The following is a 26,640-nucleotide window of genomic DNA, read 5'->3' as shown; positions in this document are numbered from 1 at the left end:
CTAGTATATAGAAAAAATATTTGATTTTTGTGTATTTACCTTGTATCCTGAGACATTGCTAAATTCACCTGTTAGTTTTAGTTGCTGTTTTGTAAGGTTCTTTTGGATTTTCTGAGTAGACAAAAATGTCATCTGCAAATAGAGAAAATTCTATTTTTTTTCTTTGCAATCTGCATGTTTTTAATTTCTTTTTCTGGCCTTATTTCAGTGGATAGGACCTTCAGTACAATGTCGAATAGGAGTGGTGAGAGAACATATCTTTGCCTTGTTCCCATTCTTAGGAGAAAAACACTTAGTCTTTCACCATTAAGTACGATGTTAGTTGCAGTTTCTTTTGTAGAAGCCCTTATTATGTTAAGGAGTTTTTTTGATTCCTATTTACCTGGAATTGAATGTTGAATGGATGATGAATTTTGTTAAATAATTTCTTGGCATCTATTAATATGATCATATATCTTTTCTTATTTAGTCTATTGATATGATGAATTGCATTGATTAACTTTCAAATCTGAGCTAGTCTCACATCCCCAGGATAATCCCCATATGGTCATGAAGTATTATTCTTTTTGCATATTGCTAGACATGATTTGCTAACATTTTGTTGAAAATATTTGTGTCTATGTTCCTGAAAGTAATTGATCTGTCATTTTCTTGTAATGGTTTGTCTGGTTTTGATAATAGGGTATTGCTGACCTCACAAAATGAGTTGGAAAGTGCTCCCTTCTCTTCTACATTCTGGAAAAGTTAGTGTAGAATTTGTATTTTTGTTTCTTTCAACAATTAGTAGATTTTGCTAATGAAGCCATCATGGCCTGAATTATTCTCTGTGGAAAGATTTTTTCTTTTTTTGCATATACGTATTTTATTTATTTATTTATACAGCAATTTCTTATTAGTTATCTATTTTATACATATTAGTGTATATATGTCAATCTCCCAATTCATGCCCAAACCACCACCACCCCTCCCCCCTTGGTGTCCATACGTTTGTTCTCTACATCTGTGTCTCTATTTCTGCCTTGCAAACCAGTTCACCAGCACCATTTTTCTGGGTTCCACATATATGCGTTAATATACAATACTTGTTTTTCTCTTTCTGGCTTACTTCAGTCTGTATGACAGTCTCTAGGTCCATCCACATCTCTACAAATGACCCAATTTCATCCCTTTTTATGGCTGAGTCATATTCCATTGCATATATGTACCACATCTTCTTTATCCATTCATCTGTCAATGGGCATTTAGGTTGCTTCCATGACCTGGCTATTGTAAATAGTGCTACAATGAACATTGGGGTGTGTGTATCTTTTTGAATGATGGTTTTCTCTGGGTATATGCCTAGTAGTGGGATTGCTGGGTCATATGGTAATTCTATTTTTAGTTTTTTAAGGAATGTCCATACTGTTCTCCATAGTATCTATATCAATTTACATTCCCACCAACAGTGCAAGAGGGTTCCCTTTTCTCCACACCCTTACCAGCATTTGTTGCTTGTAGATTTTCTGATGATGCCCATTCTGACTGGTGTGTGGTGATACCTCATTGTACTTTTGATTTGCATTTCTCTAATGATTAGTGATGTTGAGCATTCTTTCATGTGTTTGTTGGCAATCTGTATGTCTTCTTTGGAGAAATGTCTATTTAGGTCTTCTGCCCATTTTTGGATTGGGTTGTTTATTTTTTTGATGTTGAGCTGCATGAGCTGCTTATAAATTTTGGGGATTAATCCGTTGTCAGCTGCTTCATTTGCAAATATTTTCTCCCATTCTGAGGGTTGTCTTTTCATCTTGTTTATGGTTTCCTTTGCTGTGCAAAAGCTTTTAAGTGTCATTAGGTCCCATTTGTTTATTTTTGTTTTTATTTCCATTTCTCTAGGAGGTGGGTCAAAAAGGATCTTGCTGTGATTTATGTCATAGAGTGTTCTGCCTACATTTTCCTCTAAGAGTTTTATAGTGTCAGGTCTTACATTTAGGTCTTTAATCCATTTTGAGTTTATTTTTGGGTATGGTGTTAGGGAGTATTCTAATTTCATTCTTTTACATGTAGCTGTCCAGTTTTCCCAGCACCACTTATTGAAGAGGCTGTCTTTTCTCCATTGTATCTTCTTGCCTCCTTTATCAAAAATAAGGTGACCATATGTGCGTGGGTTTATCTCTGGGCTTTCTATCCTGTTCCATTGATCTATATGTCTGTTTTTGTGCCAGTACCATACTATCTTGATTACTGTAGCTTTGAAGTATAGTCTGAAATCAGGGAGCCTGATTCCTCCAGCTCCATTTTTCTTTCTCAAAATTGCTTTGGCTATTCGGGGTCTTTTGTGTTTCCATACAAATTGTGAAATTTTTTGTTCTAGTTTTGTGAAAAATGCCATTGGTAGTTTGATAGGGATTGCATTGAATCTGTAGATTGCTTTGGGTAGTATAGTCATTTGCACAATGCTGATTCTTCCAATCCAAGAACATGGTATATCTCTCCATCTGTTTGTATCATCTTTAATTTATTTCATGAGTGTCTTATAGTTTTCTGCATACAGGTCTTTTGTCTCCTTAGGTAGGTTTATTCCTAGGTATTTTATTCTTTCTGTTAAAATTGTAAATGGGAGTGTTTCCTTAATTTCTCTTTCAGATTTTTCATCATTAGGGTATAGGAATGCAAGAGACTTCTGTGCATTAATTTTGTATCCTGCAACTTTATCAAATTCATTGATTAGCTCTAGTAGTTTTCTGGTAGCGTCCTTAGGATTCTCTATGTATAGTATCACGTCACTGTAAAACAGTGACAGTTTTACTTCTTCTCTTTCAATGTGTATTCCTTATATATCTTTTTCTTCTCTGAATGCCATGGCTAGGACTTCCAAAACTATGTTGAATAACAGTGGTGAGAGTGGACATCCTTGTCTTGTTCCTGATCTTAGAGGAAATGCTTTCAGTTTTTCACCATTGAGAAGGATGTTGGTTCTGGGATTGTCATATATGGGCTTTATTATGTTGAGGTAAGTTCCCTCTATGCCCATTTTCTGGAGAGTTTTTATCATAAATGGGTGTTGAATTTTGTCGAAAGCTTTTTCTGCATCTATTGAGAGGATCATATTGATCATATTGTTTTTCTCCTTCAATTTGTTAATATGGTGTATCACATTGATTGACTTGTATATATTGAAGAATCCTTGCATTCCTGGGGTAAACCCCACTTGATCATGGTGTATTATCCTTTTTGTGTGCTGTTGGATTCTGTTTGCTAGTATTGTGTTGAGGATTTTTACAACTATGTTCATCAGTGATATTGACCTGTAGTTTGCTTTCTTGGTGACATCTTTGTCTGGTTTTGGTATCAGGGTGATGGTGGCCTCGTAGAATGAGTTTGGAAGTGTTCCTCCCTCTGCTGTATTTTGGAAGAGTTTGAGAAGGATAGGTGTTAGCTCTTCTCTAAATGTTTGATAGAATTTGCTTGTGAAGCCATCTGGTCCTGGGCTTTTGTTTGTTGGAAGACTTTTAATCACAGTTTCAATGTCATTACTTGTGATTCGTCTGTTTATATTTTCTATTTCTTCCTGGTTCAGTCTCCAAACGTTGTGCTTTTCTAAGAATTTGTCCATTTCTTCCAGGTTGTCCATTTTATTGGCATAGAGTTTCTTGTAGTAATCTCCCATGATCCTTTGTATTTCTGCAGTGTCAGTTGCTACTTCTCCTTTTTCATTTCTAACTCTATTTAGTTGAGTCTTCTCCCTTTTTTTCTTGTTGAGTCTGGCTAATGGTTTATCAATTTTGTTTATTTTCTCCTAGAACCAGCTTTCAGTTTTATTGATCTTTGCTATGTTCCCTTTATTTCTTTTTCATTTATTTCTGATCTGATCTTTATGATTTCTTTCATTCTGCTAACTTTGGGGGGTTTTTTGTTCTTCTTTCTCTAACTGCTTTAGGTGTAAGGTTAGGTTGTTCATTTGAGATGTTTCTTGTTTCTTGAGGTAGGATTGTATTGCTATAAACTTCCCTGTTAGAACTGCTTTTGCTGCATCCTATCGGTTTTGGGTTGTCGTGTTTTCATTGTCATTTGTTTCTAGGAATTTTTTGATTTCCTCTTTTATTTCTTTAGTGTTCTCTTGGTTATTAAGTAGTGTATTATTTAGCTTCCATGTGTTTGTATTTTTTATGGATTTTTTTTCCTGTAATTGATATCTAGGCTCATAGCGTTGTGGTTGGAAAAGTTACTTGATATGATTTCAATTTTCTTAAATTTCCCAAGGTTTGATTTGTGACCCAAGATATGATCTATCCTGGAGAATGTTCCATGAGCACTTGAGAAGAAAGTGTATTCTGTTGTTTTTGGATGGAATGTCCTATAGATATCAATTAAGTCCATCTTGTGTATTATTGTGTTGCTGTTGATTTCCCCTTTTATGGCTGTTGGCATTTGCCTTATGTATTGAGGTGCTCCCGTGTTGGGTGCCTAAATATTTACAATCATTATATCTTCTTCTTGGGTTGACCCCTTGATCATTGTGTAGTGTCCTTCTTTGTCTCTTGTAATAGTCTTTATTTTAAAGTCTATTTTTTCTGGTACGAGAATTGCTACTCCAGCTTTTTTCTGATTTCCATTTGCATGGAACATCTTTTTCCATCCCCTCACTTTCAGTCGGTTTGTGTCCCCAGGTCTGAAGTGGGTCTCTTGTAGACAGCATTTATATGGGTCTTGTTTTTGTATCCATTCAGCCAGTCTATGTCTTTTGGTTGGAGCATTAATCCATTTACATTTAAGGTAATTATCGATATGTATGTTCTTATTACCATTTTCTTCATTGTTTTGGGTTTCTTATTGTAGGTCTTTTCCTTCTCTTGTGTTTCCTGAGTAGAGAAGTTCCTTTAGCATTTGTTGTATAGATATTTTGGTGGTGCTGATTTCTCTTAGCTTTTGCTTCTCTGTAAAGGTTTTAATTTCTCCGTCGAAGCTGAATGAGATCCTTGCTGGGCAGACTAATCTTGGTTGTAGGTTTTCCCCTTTCATCACTTTAAATATGCCCTGGCACTCCCTTCTTGCTTACAGAGTTTCTGCTGAAAGATCAGCTGTTAACCTTATGGGAATTCACTTGTATGTTATTTTTCCCTTGCTGCTTTTAATGTTTTTCCTTTGTATTTAATTTTTGATAGTTTGATTAATATGTGTCTTGGCATGTTTCTCCTTGGATTTATCCTGTATGGGACTCTCTGTGCTTCCTGGACTTGATTAACTATTCCCTTTCCCGTATTAGGAAAGTTTTCAACTCTAATCTCTTCAAATATTTTCTCAGTCCCTCTCTTTTTCTCTTCTTCTGGGACCTCAATAATTCGAATGTTGGTGCGTTTAATGTTGTCCCAGAGGTCTCTGTGACTGTCCTCAGTTCTTTTCATTCTTTTTTTCTTTATTCTGCTCTGCGGTAGTTATATCCACTATTTTATCTTCCAGCTCACTTATCTGTTCTTCTGCCTCAGTTTCTGCTATTGATTCCTTCTAGAGAATTTTAAATTTCATTTATTGTGTTGTTCATCATTGTTTGTTTGCTCTTTAGTTCTTCTAGGTCCTTGTTAAACATTTCTTGTATTTTCTCCATTTGATTTCCAAGATTTTGGATCATCTTTACTGTCATTACTCTGAATTCTTTTTCAGGTAGACTGCCTATTTCCTTTTCATTTGTTAGGTCTGGTGGGTTTTTATCTTGCTCCTTCATCTGCTGTGTGTTTCTCTGTCTTCTCATTTTGTTTAACTTACTGTGTTTTGGGTCTCCTTTTTGCAAGCTGCATGTTTGTAGTTCCCGTTGTTTTTGGTGTCTGCCCCCAGTGGCTAAGGTTGGTCCAGCGGGTTGTGTAGGCTTCCTGGTGGAGGGGACTAGTGCCTGTTTTCTGGTGGATGAGACTGAATCTTGTCTTTCTGGTGGGCAGGACTGTGTCTGGTGGTGTGTTTTTGGGTGTCTGTGACCTTATTATGATTTTAAGCAGCCTCTCTGCTAACGGATGGGGCTGTGTTCCTGTCTTGCTAGTTGTTTGGCATAGGGTGTCCAACACTGTAGCTTGCTGGTTGTTGAGTGGAGCTGGATCTTAGCGTTGAGATGGAGATCTCTGGGAGAGCTTTCACCATTTGATATTACATGGATCTGGGAGGTCTCTGGTGGACCATTGTCCTGAACTTTGTTCTTCCACCTGAGAGGCACAGGCCTGACAGCCAGGCAGAGCACCAAGACCCTGTCAGCCACATGGCTCAGAAGAATACAGAGAAGGAAAGAAAGAGAGAGAGAGAGAGAGAGAGAGAGAGAGAGAGAGAGAGAGAGAGAGAGAGAAAGGAAGGAAGGAAGGAAGGAAGAAAGAAAGAAAGAGAAAGGAAAAGAACATTATTAAAATAAAAAATTATTAAAAATAAAAAAGAATTGAAAAGTAATAAAGAAAAGAAAGAAAAAGAAAGAAAGAAAGAAGAGAACAACCAAACCAAAAAACAAATGCACCAATGATAACAAGTGCTGAAAACTATACTAAAAAAAAAAAAGAAAACAGACAGAACCCTAGGACAAATGGTAAAAGCAAAGCTATACAGACGAAATCACACACAGAAGCATACACATACACAATCACAAAAAGAGAAAAGGGGGAAATATATACATATTGTTGCTCCCAAAGTCCACCACCTCAATTTGGGGATGATTTGTTGTCTATTCAGGTATTCCACAGATGCAGGGTACATCAAGGTGATTGTGGAGATTTAATCTGCTGCTCCCGACGCTGCTGGGAGAGATTTCCCTTTCTCTTCTTTGTTTGCACAGCTCCTGGGGTTCAGCTTTGGATTTGGCCCCGCCTCTGCATGTAAGTCACCTGAGCGCATCTGTTCCCCACCCAGACAGGAGGGGGTTAAAGTAGCAGCTGATTCGGGGGCTCTGGCTCACTCAGGCTGGGGGAAGGAAGGGGTACCGAATGTGGGGCGAGCCTGCGGTGGCAGAGGCCAGCATGACATTGCAACAGCCTAAGGTGCACCGTGTGTTCTCCCGGGGAAGTTGTCCCTGGATCATGGGACCCTGGCAGTGGCGGGCTGCACAGGCTCCCGGGAGAGGCGGTATGGATAGTGACCTGTGCTTGCACACAGGCTTCTTGGTGGCTGCAGCAACAGCCTTAGCGTCTCATGCCCATCTCTGGTGTCCGCACTGGTAGCCATGGCTCGCACCCATCTCTGGAGCTTGTTTATGTGGTGGTCTGAATCCCCTCTCCTCGCACACTCCAAAACAATGGTCTCTTGCCTCTTAGGCAGGTCCAGACTTTTCCCTGGAGTCCCTCCCAGCTAGCTGTGGTGCACTAGCCCCCTCAGGATGTGTTCACACAGCCAACCCCAGTCCTCTCCCTGGGTTCTGACCTCCGAAGCCCGAGCCTCAGCTCCCAGCCCCCACCCGCCCCGGCAGGTGAGCAGACAAGTCTCTCAGGCTGGTGAGTGCTGGTCGGCACCAATCTTCTGTGTGGGAATCTCTCTGCATTGCCCTCTGCACCCCTGTTGCTGTGCTCTCCTCTGTGGCTCTGAAGCTTCCCCCCCACACCCCACTCCCCTTCTCCACCAGTGGAGGGGCTTCCTAGTGTGTGGAAACCTTTCCTCCTTCACAGCTCCCTCCCAGAGGTGCAGGTCCTGTCCCTATTCTTTTGTCTGTTTTTTCTTTTTTCTTTTGCCCTACCCAGGTACATGGGGGGTTTCTTGCCTTCTGAGAAGTCTGATATCTTCTACCAGCGTTCAGTAGGTGTTCTGTAGGAGTTGTTCCACATGTAGATGTATTTCTGATGTATTTGTGGGGAGGAAGGTGATCTCCACATCTTACTCTTCTGCCATCTTCAAGGTCTCTCCATGGGTCTTGTTTTTATATCCATTCAGTGAGCCTGTGTCTTTTGTTTGGAGCATTTAATCCATTTAAGGTAATTATCAATATGTATGTTCCTGTTACCATTTTCTTAATTGTTTGGGGTTTGTTTTTGTAGGTCCTTTTCTCCTCTTGTGTTTTCCACTTAGAGAAGTTCCTTTAGCATTTGTTGTAGAGCTGGTTTGGCGATGCTGAATTCTCTTAGCTTTTGCTTGTCTGTAAAGCTTTTGATTTCTCCATCGAATCTGAATGAGATTCTTGCTGGGTAGAGTAATCTTGGTTGTAGTTTCTTCCCTTTCATCACTTTAAATATATCGTTCCACCCCCTTCCAGCTTGTAGAGTTTCTGCTGAGAAATCAGCTGTTAACCTTATGGGAGGTCCCTTGTATGTCATTTGTCATTTTATGTTTGTTGCTTTTAATCATTTTTCTTTGTCTTTAATTTGTGTCACTTTGATTGCTATGCATCTCGGTGTGTTTCTCCTTGGGTTTCTCCTGCCTGGGGCTCTCTGTGCTTCCTAGACTTGGGTGGCTATTTTCTTTCCCATGTTAGGGAAGTTTTCAATGATAATCTCTTCAAATATTGTCTCAGGTCCTTTCTCTCTCTCTTCTCCTTCTGGGACCCCTATAATGTGAATGTTGGTGCATTTAATGTTGTCCCATAGGTCTCTTATGTTGTCTTCATTTCTTTTCATTCTTTTTTCTTTATTCTGTTCCGTGTCAGTAAATTCCACCATTCTGTTTTCCAGGTCACTTATCCATTCTTCTACCTCAGTTATTCTGCTATTGATTCCTTCTGATATATTTTTCATTTCAGTTATTGTACTGTTCATCTGTTTGTTCTTTAATTCTTCTAGGTCTTTGTTAAATATTTCTTGCATCTTCTCAATCTTTGCCTCCATTCTTTTTCTGAGGTGAGGTCCTGGATCATCTTCACTATCATTATTCTGAATTCTTTTTCTGGAAGGTTGCCTATCTCCACTTCATTTAGTTGTTTTTCTGGGGTTTTATCTTGTTCCTTCACCTGGTACATAGCCCTCTGCCTTTTCATTTTGTCTATCTGTGAATGTGGTTTTTGTTCCACAGGCTGCAGGATTGTAGTTTTTCTTGCTTTTGCTGTTTGCCCTCTGGTGGCTGAGGCTTGTGCAAGCTTCCTGATGAGAGGGACTGGAGGTGGGTAGAGCTGCATGTTGCTCTGGCCGGCAGAGCTCAGTAAAACTTTAATCCGCTTGTCTGCTGATGAGTGGGGCTGAGTTCCCTCCCTGTTGGTTGTTTGGCCTGAGGTGATCCAGCACTGGAGCCTACAGGCTCTTTGGTGGGGCTAATGGCAGACTCCAGGACAGGATGGCTTACGCCAGTGAGTACTTCCCAGAACTTCTGCTGCCAGTGTCCTTGTCCCCGCAGTGAGCCACAGCTGCTGCCTCTGCAGGAGACTCTCCAACACTAACAGGTAGGTCTGGTTCAGTCTCCTGTGGGGTCACTGCTCCTTCCCCTGGGTCCTGATGTGCACACTACTTTGTGTGTTCCCCCTCAGGGTGGAGTCTCTGTTTCCCCCAGTCCTGTCAAAGTCCTGCAATCAAATCCAGCTAATCTTCAAAGTCTGATTCTCTGGGAATTCCTCCTCCTGTTGCTGGACCCCCAGGTTCAGAAGCCTGACATGGGGCTCAGAACCTTCACTCCACTGGGTGGACTTATGTGGTATAAGTGTTCTCCAGTTTGTGAGTCACCCACCCAGCAGTTATGGGATTTGATTTTATTGTGATTGCGCCCCTCCTACTGTCTCACTGCAGCTTTTCCTTTGTTCTTGGATGTGGGGGATCTTTTTTGGTGAGTTCCAGTGTCTTCCTGTCGATGACTGTCCAGAAGTTAGTTGTGATTGCAGTGCTCTCACAAGAGGGAGTGAGCACACGTCCTTCTACTCCACCATCTTGAACCAATCGACGGGGAAATATTTTTTATTTATTTATTTTTTTTTTGCGGTACACAAGCCTCTCACTGTTGTGGCCTCTCCTGTTGCGGAGCACAGGCTCCGGACGCACAAGCTCAGCGGCCATGGCTCATGGGCCCAGCCGCTCCACGGCATGTGGGATCTTCCCGGACCGGGGCACGAACCCGTGTCCCCTGCATCAGCTTTGTAGTGTAATTTGAAATCAGGATGTGTGATACCTCTACCTTTGTTCTTCTTTCTCAAAATTGTTTTGGCTATTTGGGGGTAGTTTGTGTTTCCATACAGATTTTAGAATTATTTGTCCTAGTCCTGTGAAAAATGTCTTTAGTATTTTGATAGGGATTGCATTAAATCTGTACAATGCCTTGGAGAGTATGGTCAGTTTAACAATATTAATACTTCCAATCCATGAGGACGGTATCTTTCCATTTGTTTTTGTCATCTTCAATTTTTTTCATCAATGTCTTATAGTCTTTTGAGTACAGGTCTATTACCTCCTTGGTTAGATTTATTCCTAGGTATTTTATTCTTTTTGATGCCATTATAAATAGAATTATTTTCTTAATCTCTCTTCTTATCGTTCATTTTTAGTGTATAGAAATACAGCAGATTTCCATATATTAATTTTGTATCCTGTAACATTACAGAATTCATTACTTAGTTCTAATATTTTTTGGTGGTGTCCTTAGGATTTTCTATATGTAGTATCTTGTCATCTGCAAACAGTGACAGTTTTATTTCTTCCTTTTCAATTTGGATTCTTTTTATATCTTTTTCTTGTCTGATTGCTGTGGATAGGCCTTCCAATAATATGCTGAATAAAAGTGGTTAGGGTGGGCTCCTTGCCTGGTTCCTGATCTTTGAGGAAATGTTTTCATTGCAGAGTATGATGTTGGCTGTGGGTTTGTCTTGTATGGCCTTTACTATGTTGAGGTATATTTCCTACCCACTTTGTTGAGTGTTTTTGTAATAAATGGATGTTGGATTTTGTCAAAAGCTTTTTCTGCATTTATTTAGATAATCGCATGATTTTTATTCTTCAGTTTTTTTTATGTTAGTAATTGCATTGACTGACTTCCAGATATCAAACCATCCTTGCATCCCTGGGATAAATCCCACTTGATCAAGGTGTATATCTTTAATGTATGATTGAATTGGTTTGCTAATATTTGTTGAGGATTTTTTCATCTATATTCATCATTGATGTTGGCTTGTAATTTTATTTTTTTGTGATATCTTTGTCTGGTTTCCATATCAAGTTGATGCTGGTCTGTACAATGAGTTTGGAAGCATTCCTTCTTCAATTTTTTAAAATAGTTTGAGAAGGATAGGTGTTAACTCTTCTTTAAATGTTTGGTAGAATTCACCTGTGAAGCTATCTGGTCCTGGACTTTTGTTTGTTAGGAGTTTTTAAAATATTATTATTATTACTGATTCAAATTAATTACTGGTAGTCAGTCTATTCATATTTTCTATTTCTTCCTGATTCAGTCTTGGAGATTGTAAGATTCTAGGGATTTATCCATTTCTTCTAGGTTGTCCATTGTATTGGCACATAATTGTTCACAGTAATCTTTATATGATCCTTTGTATGTCTGTGGTGCTGGTGCAACTTCTCTATTTTCCTTTCTGATTGTATTTATTTGAGCCCTCTTTTTTTTTTTTTTTTTTGAGGAGTCTGGTTAAAGGTTTATCAATTTTGTTTATCTTTTCAAAGAACCAGCTCTTAGCTTCATTGATCTTTTCTATTGTTTTTTCAGTCTCCATTTTATTTACTTATGCTCTGATCTTTTTTTAAAATAAATTTCTTTATTTTATTTATTTATTTTTGGCTGTGTTGGGTCTTCACTGCCATGCACAGGCTATCTCTAGTTGTGGTGAGTGGGGGCTACTCTTCGTTGCAGTGCATGGGCTTCTCATTGCAGTGCCTTCTCTTATTGTGGAGCATGGGTTCTAGGCACACAGGCTCCAGTAGTTGTGGCATGCAGGCTCAGTAGTTGTGGTGTGCAGGCTTAGTTGCTCTACAGCATGTCGGATATTTCCAGACCAGGGCTCAAACCAATGTCCCCTGCATTGGCAGGCTGATTCTTAACCACTGTGCCACCAGGGAAGCCCTATGCTCTGATCTTTATTTTTTCTTTCCTTCCACTACTTTTGGGTTATATTCGCAAACTTTTTCTAGTTTCCTTAGGTATAAGGATAGATTATTTATTTGAGATTTGTCTTGTTTCCTAGGTTAGGCTTGTATTACTACAAAATTCCCTCTTAAATCTGCTTTTACTGTATCCCACAGATTTTGGATCATTGTGTTTCTATTTTCATTTCTCTCCAGATATTTTTTGATTTCCTCTTTGATTTCTTCAGTGACCCATTAGTTGTTTAGTAGTGTATTGTTTAGCCTCCACACGTTTGTGAGTTTTAATTTTTTTCTTGTATTTGATTTCTAGTCTCATATCATTGTGGCAGGAAAAGATGCTTGATATGATCTCAATCTTCTTCTAGTTATTGAGACTTGTTTTGTGGCCTAGTATGTGATCTATCTTGAAGAAAGCTCCATGTGTTGAAAAGAATGTGTATTCTGCTGTTGGATTAAATTTTCTCTTCATATCTATTAATTCCATCTGACCTAATGTATCATTTAAGGCCAGTGTTTCCTTATTGACTTTCTGTCTGGGTGATGTATCCATTGTTGTAAGTGGGGTGTTAAAATTTCCTACTATTATTGTGTTACTGTCAATTTTTCCCTTTATGTCTGTTAATATTTGCTTTATGTATTTAGGTGCTCACACATTGGGCCCTTATGTACTTACAATTGTTATACATATTCTTACTGGATTCATCCCTTTATCATTATGAAATGTCCTTGTCTCTTTTTACAGGTTTTGTTTTACATCTATTTCATCTGATATAATTATTGCTACCCAACTTTCTTTTTGTTTCTGCTTGCATGGAATACCTTTTTCCATCCCTTCACTTTCAGTCTGTGTGTGCCCTTACATCTGAAGTGAGTCTCATGTAGGCAGCATATATATGGGTCTTTTTTTAAATTAAAAAAAAATATATTCAGCCACTCTATGTTTTTTGGCTGGAACATTTAGTCCATTACATTTAAACTAATTATTCATATGTATGTACTAATTGCCATTTTGTTAATTGTTTTCTGGTTGTGTTGATAGTTCTTTTTTTTTTTTTTTTTTTTTTTTTTTTTTGCGGTACGCGGGCCTCTCACTGTTGTGGCCTCTCCCGCTGCGGAGCACAGGCTCCGGACGCACAGGCTCACCGGCCATGGCTCACGGGCCCAGCCGCTCCGCGGCACGTGGGATCCTCCCGGACCGGGGCACGAACCCGTGTGCCCTGCATCGGCAGGCGGACTCTCAACCACTGCGCCACCAGGGAAGCCCTTGATAGTTCTTTTTTGTGCCTTTCTTCTTATTTTACTCTCTTCCCTTATGATTTGATGACTATCTTTAACATTATATTCAGACTACTTTCTCTTTTTTGTGTATGTATCTATTATAGATTTTTGGTTTGTGGTTACCATGAGGTTCATATATAACACTATGATTATTTCATATACATACATGATTAAGTTGATTATCTCTTAAGTTTGAAGGCATTTTAACAACCTCTAATTTCTACTCCTTCCTTCATGTTTAATGTTTTACATATAATATTTTACATCTTTTTTGTTTGTGTATCCCTTAACTACTTATTGTTGATATAGATGATTTTACTACTTTTGTTTTTTAATGTTCCTACTAGCTTTATAAGTGGTTGATCTACTACATTTACTGTATTTTTGCCTTTACCAATGAAATTTTTTCCTTTCATAATTATCATATTTCTATTTATGGTCTTTTCTTTTTTCTTAAAGAAATTCCTTTAACCTTTCTTTTTTTTTTTTTGCGGTACACGGGCCTCTCACTTTTGTGGCATCTCCCATTGTGGAGCACAGGCTCCAGACGCGCAGGCTCAGTGGCCATGGCTCACAGGCCCAGCCACTCCGCAGCACGTGGGATCTTCCCGGACTGGGGCACGAACCCATGTCCCCTGCATCGGTAGGCGGACTCTCAACCACTGTGCCACCAGGGAAGCCCCCTTTTTTTTTTTTTTTTTTTTTTTTTTTTTATGCGTTACACGGGCCTCTCACTGTCGCGGCCTCTCCCGTTGCGGAGGACAGGCTCCGGACGCGCAGGCCCAGCGGCCATGGCCCACGGGCCCAGCCGCTCCGCGGCATGTGGGATCCTCCCAGACCGGGGCACGAACCCGTGTCCCCCGCATCGGCAGGCGGACTCTCAACCACTGCGCCACCAGGGAAGCCCGGAAGCCCCCTTTAACATTACTTTTAAAGCCAGTTTAGTCATGCTGACATCTTTTAGCTTTTGCTTGTCTGTAAAACTCTTCATCTCTCCTTCAAATCTGACTGATGGGCTTACTAGGTAGAGTGTTCCTGGTAGTAGGTTTCTTCCTTTCATCATTTTGAATATATCATACCACTTCTTTCTGGCCTGCAATGTTTCTGCTGAAAGTTAATTGATAGCTTTATGTGAGTTCCCTTGTAAGTAGTTGCTTTTCTCTTCCTGCTTTTAAGATTCTCTCTCTAACTTTAATTTCTGCCATTTTAATTATAATGCATCTTGGTATAAACTTTTATGGGTTCATCTTATTTGGGACTCTCTGTGATTTCTGGACTTGGATGCTTGTTTCCTTTCCCAGGTTAGGGAAGTTTTCAGCTATTATTTCCTCAAATAAGTCCTCTGCCCCTTTCACTCCTCTTCTCCTTCTGGGAGCCATATAATGCAAACGTTAGTATGGTTGATGTTGCCCCAGAGGTCTCTTAAACTATCCTCATTTTTTTTTAATTCTTTTTTCTTTTTTCTGTTCAGCTTGGGTGATTTTCACTACTCTGTCTTCCAGTTCACTGATCCATTCCTTTACTGATCTACTAATCTTTGGTTGATTCCTTTTAGTATATTTTTAATTTCAATTATTATATTCATCATCTCCACTTGGTTCTTTATATTTTCTAAATCTTTGTTAAGTTTCTCACTGGGTTCATCCTTTCTTCTCCTGAGTTTGTTGAGCATCTTTATGATCATTACCTTGAACTCTTTATCAGGTAGATTGCTCATCTCCACTTCACTTAGTTCTTCTTTTATCTCTCCTTCATTTGGAACATATTCCTTTGTCTCCTCATTTTGTCTAATTCTCTGTGTTTATTTCTAGGTATTAGATAGGTTGGTTACCTTTCCTGATCTTGGAGAAGTGGCCTTATATAGGAGAAGTTCAATGGGGTCCAGTGGCCCACTCCCCTCTTGTCACCAGAACTATATGTTCTGGGCTACATGGGTCCTTCTATTGTGGCAGCGCTGACTACTGTGAATGCACTGGTCAGCAGGGATGGGTCATGGTCTGGTTGGCTGCTAGACCCTGCCTTGTGAATGGGCTGCCAGCCTGCTGGTGGGCAGGGCTGGGTTCCAGGGTGGCTGAGTGTGGGACCTGGGGACACCTGAGGCTAGTGGTGGCCTACTGGTGGCAGGTAAGCCTCTGGCACTAATAGGCTAGAGGGAGGACTCCAAAATAGTGCTTTCCAGCACCAATGTCCTTGTGGTAGAATGAGCTCCCCCAAATGGCTGCTGCCAGCATTTATGTGCCCAGAGGGAGTCCCAGTTTCCTCCTGCCTCTCTGGGAGGCTCTCCAAGATCAGCAAGTGGGTCTGATCCAGGTTCCTTTTGAATTACTACCTCTGCACTGGGTCTCAGAGCATGTGAGATTTTACATGAACCTTTTAAGATTGTAGTCTCCATTTCCTACAGCCCTCCATCTCTCCTATATGCAAGCCCTGCTGGCCTTCAAAGTCATACATTCTGGGGACTCATCTTCCTGGTAAAGGACCCCCAGGCTGGGGAGGCTGATGTAGGGCTCAAACCCCTCACTCCTTGGGGAGAACTTCTGCAGTTGTGACTCTCTTCCCATTTGTGGGTCACCTACCCAGGGATATGGGTCTTGACTATATCATATCTCCACCCCTTCTACTCATTTCATTATGGTTCCTTCTTTATACTTTTAGTTTAGTTGTGGAAAATCTCTTCTACTAGTTTTCAGGTCATTCTCATAGGTAGTTGCTCTGTAAATAGTTGAATTTTGATGTGCCAGGAGGAGATGAGCTCAGGGTCTTCTTACTCTGCCATCTTGGTCACACCTCTGTTGGTTGTTCTAACTTTTTAGAAAATTTTGAAATCAGAAAGTATGAGTCCTCTATCTTTGTTCTTTTTTTTTTTTTTTTAAGATTGTCTTGGCCATTCTTGATCCCTTTATTTCCACATAAATCTTAGGATCAATATGTCAATTTCTGCAAAATCCAACCAGCTTGGATTTTAATAGGGATTATATTGGATTTGTAGATCAACTTAGGATGTATGACATCTTAACAATATTAGGTCTTCCAATCTATGAACAGGGGATGCTTTTCCATTTATTTATGTCTTCTTTAATTTCTGTCAGTAATGTTGTGTAGTTTTCAGAGGTTAAGTTTCTCGCTTCTTTTGTTATATTTATTCCTATTTAATTCTTTTTGATGTTATTTTAAATAGATCTTAAATGTATTTTCAGATTATTCATTGCAAGTATATAGAAATACAGTTGAGTTTTCTATATTGATCCTGTATCCTTCAGCCTTGCTGAACTTGTATATTAGTTCAGATAGTTTGTTTAGTAGATACTTAGGATCTTCCATATGCAAGATCATGCTGCTTGTGAAAAGAAATAGTTCTGTTTCTCCCTTCTCCCTGTATTTTTTTGTGAGATAGGTCTGCTAGCAACATATTTTATTGTCTTTATAACTGAGGATGTCTTTATTTCACCTTCATTTTTCAAAGATAGTTTTGCTGGATATAAGACTCTGTTTTTTTTTTTTCTTTCATCACTTTGAAATGTCATGCCAGTGCCTTCTGGCTTTCATTGTTTCTAATGAGAAGTTAGCCATAATCTTATTGGGGTTCCCTTATATGTGACAAGTCATTTTTCTCTTGCTGCTTTCAATATTTTCTCTTTATCTTTGTCTTCCAGGATTTATTCTATGAAGTGTTTGTGTTTATACTAAGAGTCTGTTGAGCTTCTTGGATGTGTAGATTAGTGATTTTCATCAAATGTTAAAAGTCTGTCTTTCATACATATCTTCTAATGATTTTTTTTCCCTGCTTCTTTCTCTCTCTCCTCTCCTTCTGGTAGTCTACATACATGTATGTTGGTGCATTTAGTAATGTCCCAAATTTCCCAGTCTGACTCAGCCCTGAGCCCCCTGGTGCCCTATAGAAGTACAGGTCTTGGAAACTAAAGCCTGAACAGGCCCCCAAATCACAAATCTCTTTTCTCTAAAGATCCTGGGTGTTTGCCAGCACAAGGCCTGTGTGAATCACAATGCCCACATCCAGTAGCCAGGGGAGCCAGACCTCTTGGGCCTCAGCAGAGTGGGAGGACAGCCTGGAGGGAGACTCCAGGCAGCGTCTAGGGGAAGAATGTTGAGGACCATCTCTCCTTCTGTTTTGTGGGGTCCAACAAAATTCCCACCTGTGAGCCTGGCCCTTCACTTTTAAGGGGCAGCCTGTCCGGCCCTCACCCAGCACCCAGCAAAACCAGGCCCTCAGCACCTTGCCCTGGACCCCTCCTCTCACGCTCTTGTGCTCCTTTGCTTCTTGACCCCACACTGTTTAAAGTCCTACTCACTCTTTGGTCAGTTTCCTGGATACTGACCTCCCACTCCCCTGGGGACCTAGGACACACTCGTTCCCTCTGATCACACCCCAAGCCACCATCTGGCCAATGTCCACCACAGACCCTCAAGGGTGGTTCCTGGGGTTCTCCAGTTGGAATAAAGCTCAAAGGCCCAGGTTGTGGGTTCCAGGGAGCACCATTCACAGGAAATCCAAGGGAATGATGCTCTGGGGCTGGATCCAGAGCTTCTATCCTGCTTGGAAGGTGCAGGGGTTTCCCTCCTTTGTGATCCTTTGAGCCTGATGTAATGCCTATGTCATAGGGAAGGAAACTGAAGCTCAAGCCCACACAGCTCCGAGCAGTAGTTCCCACCTCTGGACCCTGCAAGGTTGGTTCTTCTCACACCAGTTAGCAAATGAGAGGTCCAACAACCTCAGGCAGATGAGGGTCAGGGGCTTTTCCACGTATGGCTCCTCCAACCCACCTGCACCTTCCCAGTAGCCCACCACCATCCTCACAGGCCACCTGCAACCTAATCTGCTCCACATAGCAGCTGGTAGCTCCTTGAACGACCCCTTCGTGGGACTGGAAGAAAGAAAAGGGCAGGAAAGTCAGATATGGCACATTCAATCTCATTTTTAAATTATTTATTTATTTATTTTCAGCTGTGTTGGGTCTTCGTTGCTGCACGCGGGCTTTCTTTAGTTGCGGCGAGAGGGGGCTACTCTCTGTTGTGGTGCGTGGGCTTCTCATTGCGGTGGCTTCTCCTGTTGTGGAGCATGGGCTCTAGGCATGCGGGCTTCAGTAGTTGTGGCACGTGGGCTCAGTAGTTGTGGCTCACGAGGTCTAGAGCGCAGGCTCAGTAGTTGCGGCGCACGGGCTTAGTTGCTCCATGGCATGTGGGATCTTCCCAGACCAGGGCTCGAACCCTTGTCCCCTGCATTGGCAGATGGATTCTTAACCATTGCGCCACCAGGGAAGCCCCTCAATCTCATTTTCTAAAAAAACAACCAAACCGGTCCTTCATCTAAACTTTTTTCAAGAGAATCTGTTAAGATACATAGAGAGGAGAGTTACGCTGCCTGAAAATGAGAGAGGTTCGTGTTTCTGAGCAGAACTTTGTCTGAAAAGGGGAAAACAAAATACAACACGCTGTGGTTTAAAATATGTATTTGCTGGGAATTCCCTGGCGGTCCAGTGGTTAGGACTCCATGCCTTCACTGCGGGGGCTGGGGTTCGATCCCTGGTCGGGGAGCTAAGATCCCCACAGGCCGTGTGGTACAACCAAAGAAATTAATAGATAAAATAAAATATGTATTTGCTATAGCTTGGTATTGTGCCTCACTAACTATTTATTTATCTTATTTTATTAATTTTTTCATATGGGGGTACCTAAACATGGTACAAAACTCAAAGTAACAAAAAGACACACTGCAGCGAGAAGAGGACCCCTCACACAGGATCCCACCCACAGCTCTCCCCACCCCCGGAAGCAAGTATTGTTGCCAAAGAGTCTACACAATAACGAACATACACTGTTATCAACCTAGCTTTTTTCCAATTAACTATATGCTCTGGAGCGGGTTGCCTCTCAGTACTGATAGAGCCGTTTCGTTCTTTGTAACAGCTGCGTTAGAAGGATGCATTTAGACACTCCCCACGATGACACGGAGGGCGTTTGCAATCTTTTGCTGTCCTGGAATAAATATACTTGTGTCAGTGTCATCGGACATATGGGCTATGGTATCTATAAGTAAACACCTGGACAGTTTTGCTCAGTCAGAGGGTATGTATATGCTTTAAAAACTTGGGACTATTTACCACCAAAATTTCCCCTATGAAAGTAGCATTGCTTTTCTTTTTTTTAACAAGAGAAAAACAGGCAGAAGTTTATTAATGTGTGCATTGTGCATACATATGGGAGCACCCAGTGATGAGTACCTTGGAGGAGGTGGTTAGAATCTGGGTTTATATGGCATCTTTTTTTTTTACTATATCTTTACTGGAGTATAATTGCTTTACAATGTTGTGCTGGTTTCTGCTGTACAACAAAGTGCATCAGCTATATGTATACATATGTCCCCATATCTCCTCCCTCTTGTGTCTCCCTCCCACCTTCCCTATCCCACCCCTCTATGTGGTCAAAAAGCACTGAGCTGATCTCCCTGTGCTATGCGGCTGCTTCCCACTAGTCATCTATTTTACATTTGGTAGTGTATATATGTCAATGAGTAGCATTGCTGTTTATGAGCTCATTTCTGAGTTGACATATTATTCATTACTGATCCTTACTTCATATTAGCATTTCACTAGCATTTACAAATATATTTTTCTTTATAAACAGATTTTGCCAAGGATTGAGAGCTCCGTAAAAAGCAAGTTCCTGTCCCCTGCCCAAGCCTGTGAACCCTGACAAGGGCACCGTCAAGGCTCTGGGGTACATGCTTTGTGGTAGGCCTTTTAGGTTTTATTTTTCCATTCATGCAACATTTATCATGCCACCTCTGTGTGCCAGGTCCTGGGCTGGAGCTGAGGACGTTGGGATGACCAGGACTTGGACCCTCCTGCAGTTCAGCAAATACAACCGTGTGTGATAAGCACCAGAAGGGCTGAGGGACTCGGAAAGGGGTGCCCACCACTGCTGGGAGGGTTCCAGATGATCTGGTTACAGAGGTAGTGACTGAAACAAAATTTCTGATTATGAAAGCAAATTATGCTTGCTTGGGAGAGTTTTGATTAAATAGAAACTGTAAGGAAGGAAATTAAAAGCACTCATGATCCCATCACACACAAAACACACCGTTAATAATCTGATGGTTTCCTTTTAACTCCAAAAACCCGGGCTGAGTTGCACATACAATTCTGAATTCTGCTTTTCTTACTTCTGGTGATACTGTGAGCATTCTCCCTGCTCCGGCCTCCCTGGGGAAGCCCACAGTCTATCCCGACAACTCCAGAAGCATCGTTTCTCCCCTGGGCCTGGCTCTTGAACTCCAGGCCCGTGTGCCCAGTTGTCCGAGGACGGCTCCACGTGGATGTGCCCCAGGAACCTCTAACTCAGGACTTCTAAACTAAACTCATCATCTGCTCCCCCTAGCCCGACCCCGATCCTGCTCCTCCTCCCCGCCTTTCCCCTGGGGGAGTGGTGCCACCCTGCCCCAATCTACCAGCTGGTCACTCTTGGGCCCCCAGGCCCAGCCATCCTGCAGCCACTCATGGAAGGGCACCCACACTGCGTCTCTCACATCTCTGTAGCCCACCGCCTTCGCCTCATTTCAGGACCGCAGTATCTCTCTTCTGGCCTATCCTAACCTCCTCCTAATGAATCCCCTCACCTCGTCCGTCCCCGCAGCGCACCCCCAAGGCACAGGTAGCCAGAGACATCCGCCATGTGCCAATGGCGATCTCGTCACGTCCTCATGTAAGAGCCTATAGGACGGCCCCTTATCAGGGTTGGGGGGAAGTCCACGCACTGCACTGGGCTCACCAGCCCTGTGATAGGGCCCTGCCCGTCCCCCAGTCCCATCCGCCACCTCAGCCCCACACAGACCCTATACTCCTGCCACCTGAGTGACAGCTGACCCGTGTCCTCCCATGTGCCTCTGTGGCTTTGCAGGTTCTCTTCCCTCTACCTGCCCTCCCCTTCCAGATAATTCCTACTAAGCCTGTCAACCGACCTTGGGTGGCACCTCCTCTGCAAAGACTCTCTCCAGTGGCCTTCTTGTGCCTCTCCTGGATCAGGCACCCTCCTCTGTGCCCCATGGAGCCCCATGTTTACCCCAACATGGCCCTCTTCACACTGCATCGCATGTGCCTGCTTACTGCCCACCTCCATGCCACGCCTGTACACCTGGGTCCACAGCTGGTATTTACTTGCAGTGCAAGCTTGGTCAAATTACTTAACCTCTCTAAGCCTCAGTTCCCTGATTTAGACAGCACAGGTAGTAGTACTAACAATACCTCCCTCAGCTGGGTGTTTTAAGGATTAAATGAGGTAATGTACGTACTGTGTTCACCACCATGCCTCCCCACCTGACACTGAACCCTCTGTAATGGTAGTTGGTGATTCCTTCATCATTGCCACGGCCACTGCATCCCTGTTAGTTAAAGATGTAGCTAGGCTTGGAGAAGCCATGAGAGGAAGGGAACTTTCTCTTCCCCAGGGCATTCCTGGGGGGACAGCAGAAGAAGGAGTCTCGCTGAGCAGCGGGGCTCCCAGACCTGGGAATTCAACGAACTCTCCACCCATCTTCCTTTTCTTCATGTACCTTATAATGCACATGACTGTCCAGAAGGGGGCACCCTCCCCTAAAGTGGCCGCATTATTTCAGCAGCCTCTGTAGGCTGCAGTCTTGATTTCACTCCAGCATGTGTTCTCGAAAGCATGACTAAAATTGGGCATTTTTTCCCATTGAAATAAAACAGGGCTGCTGTCGACAGCAAACTGTCTCAGTAAGATGCTGTTTGTCCATGATTTGCAGAAACTATTTTTAAAATAACCCAAATACAGGTTGCAAACCACATTGCAAACCACAGAAACTAGCGTTGCACGCCCCAAACCCACCCCCAAACTGCTTTACTAATTCACCAGTTTGGAAGGTACAGGACTGGAAGGTGGAGTTGGAAACAGTCCCTGAAGTTAGGTAGCACAGGAGCTCTGTTACGGACTGTGTCTCTCCCTGCCCCATTCATATGTTGAAGCCCTAATCCCCAGAAGTGATTGTATTTGGAGATGGGGTCTGTGAGGGCCTGATAAAGGTTAAGTGAGGTCATAATGGTGGGGCCCTAATCAGATAGAGCTGGTGCCCTTAGCAGAAGAGGAAGAGACACAGGAGCTGACTCTCCCACTCCCGGCCACTGTGCTGTGTGAGGACACAGTGAGAAGGCAGCATCTGCAAGCCAGGAAGAGAGAAACCCTCACCAGAAGCCAAGCCCTGCCCGACCTTCATCGGGGACTTCCACCCTCCGGAAGTGGGAGAAAATTAATTTTTGTTGTTTAAGCCACCCAGTCTGTGACTTTGGGTTATGTTTTGAGACAGGTACCTAGTCAGGGAAGCACTTCTCTTTCTTATATTATTATTGTTGTCAGTATTATATCAAACTAGTTATTTTCTTCTTAAAAAAACGAAATCACCGCAAGCCCTCACCTCTTGCTAAAGTGTGAAAGCCCTCTTCTCACTCAGCACTTTCCACTCCCTTCCTGACTTCTCTGCTGAATTTGTCACCTCAGGCCTGCACACGGCACACCGAAAGCCAGGAGCAGGCCACAGCTGTCACAGTAAAGAGAGAAAAACGACACACGTGCTGTTTCCTGGTGTTTTCGAAAGCTAGGATGCGTCTTCTGTTTTTCTGTGGAAAGGCGTGTGAGTCAGCCCGTGAACTGGAAAAACTTGGCTCTGCACGGTCTGCTGTGGGTGGGGTAGGGGGAGCAGTGTGAGTCCGAGTGTTGGTGTCACGGTGCTGTGCAGGCTGCACTTCCCTGCAGCGTCCCACAGAGCCTAGACAAACAGTGCCTCATCAGAGAGCACCTGATCCAGGGTCTCCCTCCACCCCCGACTCCCCCAGGCTGGCTGGAGACCAGGTCCAGCCTGTTGGTCTTGGGGGTTCTGCAGCTCATCCCCCAGCCCCAGGAGAAGGCCATGCTTGGGATTAACATTCCCAGGGCCTGGTCAGGTTTACAGTCGCCAAAACCAGGACTCCTGGCTTGACAACGGGCCATTCCAGCAATTCTGTGAGGCAGCCAGATGTAGGGACAAGCCCTGCTGCTTGAGGAAACTCAGTCATGCAGGGTCATGGAAAGATCTCGAGCTTTGGTTCAAAACCTGGTCTGTTGCTTATCAGCTGTGTGATCTTAGATAAGTTACTCACCCTCTCTGTGCCTCTTCTTTCTTGTGTACAAAATGGGGTTAACAAAGCTCATTTCATGAAGTTTTTATAAGGATTAAACTATGTAGCCTTAAATTACCTGGTATGGTTCCTGACAGGTAGCAATTCTTCATCAGTGGTCACCGTTATTCTAAGGCAGGGGTTGGAGAACTTTTTGATAAAGGGTCAGATAGTAAATACTTAAGGTTTTGCAGCTGTTCAGTCTCTGGCAACTACCCAATTCTGCTGTTTAATATGAAAGCAGCCAGAAGCAGTACATAAAGGAATGGACATGGTTGTTTCCCATAAAGATTTGCTTAAAAGCAGGTGGGCCGTAGTTCAAAGGTGGTGCCTGTACAGAAGGCTGCGTGGTTAAGGGAGGGGAAAGGGGGGGTTGCAGAGGCCGGGCAGGTCTCTGATGCACAGAGATGTCCATGAAGCGAGGGGAGGCGGGCACGTGTCCCTAATGTATTATTAGGAAGGGCTATTACAATCCAAGGGTTCTTAAACCAGGGCCCGTAGACCATCTGGGATATTTTCAAGGGGCTTTGGGGGGTGTCTAGGAGTCCCTAAATTTGTACATACGTTTGTTTATGTATGTGCTTATGGACATTTTTCTGGGAAGAGGGCTCATAGCTCCCTGTAGATTATCTCAGCCATCTGTGATCCTCAAAAGGTGAAAAACCACTGTGTTAAGCCACGTGACTCCCCAGACTTCAGTATTGGGACCGCCCTTCTCAATGAAGTGTTATCTCATAAGCTTTTACCCTGGGTTCCGTGTTTCAGGGAACCCAGCTGAGGTGGCTGGTGCCAGAAGTGTTCCTGGGAAGCAGCAGGGTGACTGACCTTCAGGTTCCCCATGACGCAGGACTGTCCCGCACAGTCTGTCACCCTAGAAAGCGGAACCTCCGGGTGGGGTTGAGAAGTCGGCCTGCCCACCGGTCTGGAGGCAGCGAGGTAGCTGTGTCAGCAGGTGGTCCAGTGGAGCGAGGGGCAGGTGGAAGGCGAGCAGGGCAGGCCCCAGTCAGTGGCGAGGCTCTGTGGGCTGCCCTCGTTCTGGGAGGGCCAGCGCTTTCCCTTGGCACCAGCCGTCAGTCTTCTGGGGTTTGTGCTCACAGGGCTGCCTGACGCCTGAAAGGCCACCATGGGCCTCTGCTTAGAGAGGAGCTTGTAGAGTCCGTGGGATGAAGCAGTTTGGGCCCCTAGCCATCCCACCGCGAGTCCAGTGGGTCCACAGAGCCAGCCTGGCTCCCGGGGATATAACTGAAATGGGCTTAATCCGCAGCGGATGGAAACTCACTTCAGCGCCTTGACTGGGGTAGATTCTCCCCATGAAGCAGACGATTGTGCTCAGCTGCTTCCGGATGTTTTGTGCAGACGCCCAGCCAGCTGAGAACCATGGAGGGAAAGAGGTGGCACTTCTCCCTGCTGCTGGGACCAAGGTCAAACCCTTCTGAGGCGGCTGGACCGCGCTGGAAGGACTCAGAACCCCACTCGCCCGCCGATCCCGTCTCCACCCAGGATGAATGGGGCCTGTAGGCAGCAGGCTCCCTGAGCTCCACTGGTTCCCAGGCTGACTCTCCCTTCCCAGGGCAGGCAGAGCTCGACAGGCCGCCTTGGCCAGTGAAGTTTGTCTGAAGCAGGCAGAAAGACCCAAGATCCCATTAATTGAGCCAGAGAACAACTCTTCCCTACCCAGGGGCTGGCGCCCTGGTGGTGCCCAGGCTCCTCTAAGGGTCTCCCCATGGCCTGGGGTCTGGTCCTTTCTCTGTGGCCAGAGCCTCCAGGGGATGTGTGGCGTCCACTCCAGGTTAGCAGGATGAGGGGTGCAGAAGCTGAGAAGGCCTGGGTGCTCCAGGTGCCCTAAGTGTAGTGCTTGAGAGGAGAGCGTCCTCCGGTGGGTGGCCCAAGTCCCAGGGAGGGCGGGAGTTGGGGACAGTGGCACCACCCCGGAAGGGTTGAAGCAGCATCTCCATCAGCCTGCACTGGACACAGGAGGCTGAGCAGGGAAACCCAGGTGGACACAAGAAGCCGGGGTTTCATGGCCGCAGGGGCTCCACATGGGTTGGGGGTGATCACAAAGCCCCGGGTGGGGGGTAACCACAGCAGAAAGGATGAGAAGAGGGCGTGTCACTCACCCATTCCAGAAAGTACTTGTTGAGTGCCTTTACTGGTCAATTACTGGCAACAGCAAGATCTGGAGAAAGACACTGAGAACGGCTGGCTGAAAGGGGCGCAGATAAGACCGCAGGAGGGGACCAAGGCCAGAGAATCCACCCGACCTGGGAGTTGTTCTCCTGCCTAAGAAGGGGTGTCTGTGTGTCCAACTGCCATGGTCACGCAGGGTGCTCAGGGACCCCATCAACATTCCCTAAGCACCTGTACCTGGCACTGTGAGACATTGAAAACAACAGTTAAAAGCTCAAGTCCCCACGCTCAGGGGCAGTGTCACAATGGAAGAGACAGACCCCAAGTCCTGTAGATGGTTTTGAACCCTGAGCAACAGTGTGGGAGATGAGACAGGGCACGGAGAGCGCGGCTGGGGTATGCTTGCTTTAGCTGGGGGTTCAGAGACCGCTCCAAGGAGGCAACATGTGAGCCAAGATCTAAACGATGGTGTAACTGTTCAGGTTCCCCAGGGAGAAAAGCCTGAGGAGGAGGCTTATTTCCTGCTGCTCTGTCAGAGTGCAAGCCCCACGAAGTGCAGCTGGTTGCTTGATCTCATAGCACCACTTTCGGGGAAGCCAATCAGGCTGCATCCATCAGGGAGGGGTGTGGTGAAGGGGCAGGGACCAATTGACCTGTTCTCATCTCCCATTGGGGAAAAGTTTGTACCATAGGGGGATTAAATCCCCCAGACTTCAGGGTTACACGGGCACGGGGCTGGGTACCTCCCGGGGCTCTGGGCTGACAGGGGAGGAAGGGCAGGAAGCAGTTTGCGTGAACCTGTGTAGACAATTGTTGGAGCCCACTGAGCCAGCTGTGGGGCAGGAATGAGATACAGGTGTGAGAATCCGGAATGAGCATAGTTACCACATGATAACCTGGGGAGAGCAGTCCAGGCAGAAGGGACAGAAGGTGCAGAGGCACTGTGGCCTTTTTGTACTTTTGTCCTATAATTTTTCAGAATGATAAAGGAAGGAGGCACCAGCTCCCAGATACAGAATTCTGAGTTCTGCAAATGAAGCCACTAGCTATCCAGAGCTGGAGAGGCCTGAAGGGAAGTGCGTGGTGAATGTTTGATATGCTGCAGGGGCTCC

This window comes from Phocoena sinus, chromosome 1 (genome assembly GCF_008692025.1).
Source record: "Phocoena sinus isolate mPhoSin1 chromosome 1, mPhoSin1.pri, whole genome shotgun sequence".
Classification (NCBI taxonomy): domain Eukaryota; kingdom Metazoa; phylum Chordata; class Mammalia; order Artiodactyla; family Phocoenidae; genus Phocoena; species Phocoena sinus.
Note: the sequence above shows the minus strand (reverse complement) of the source record.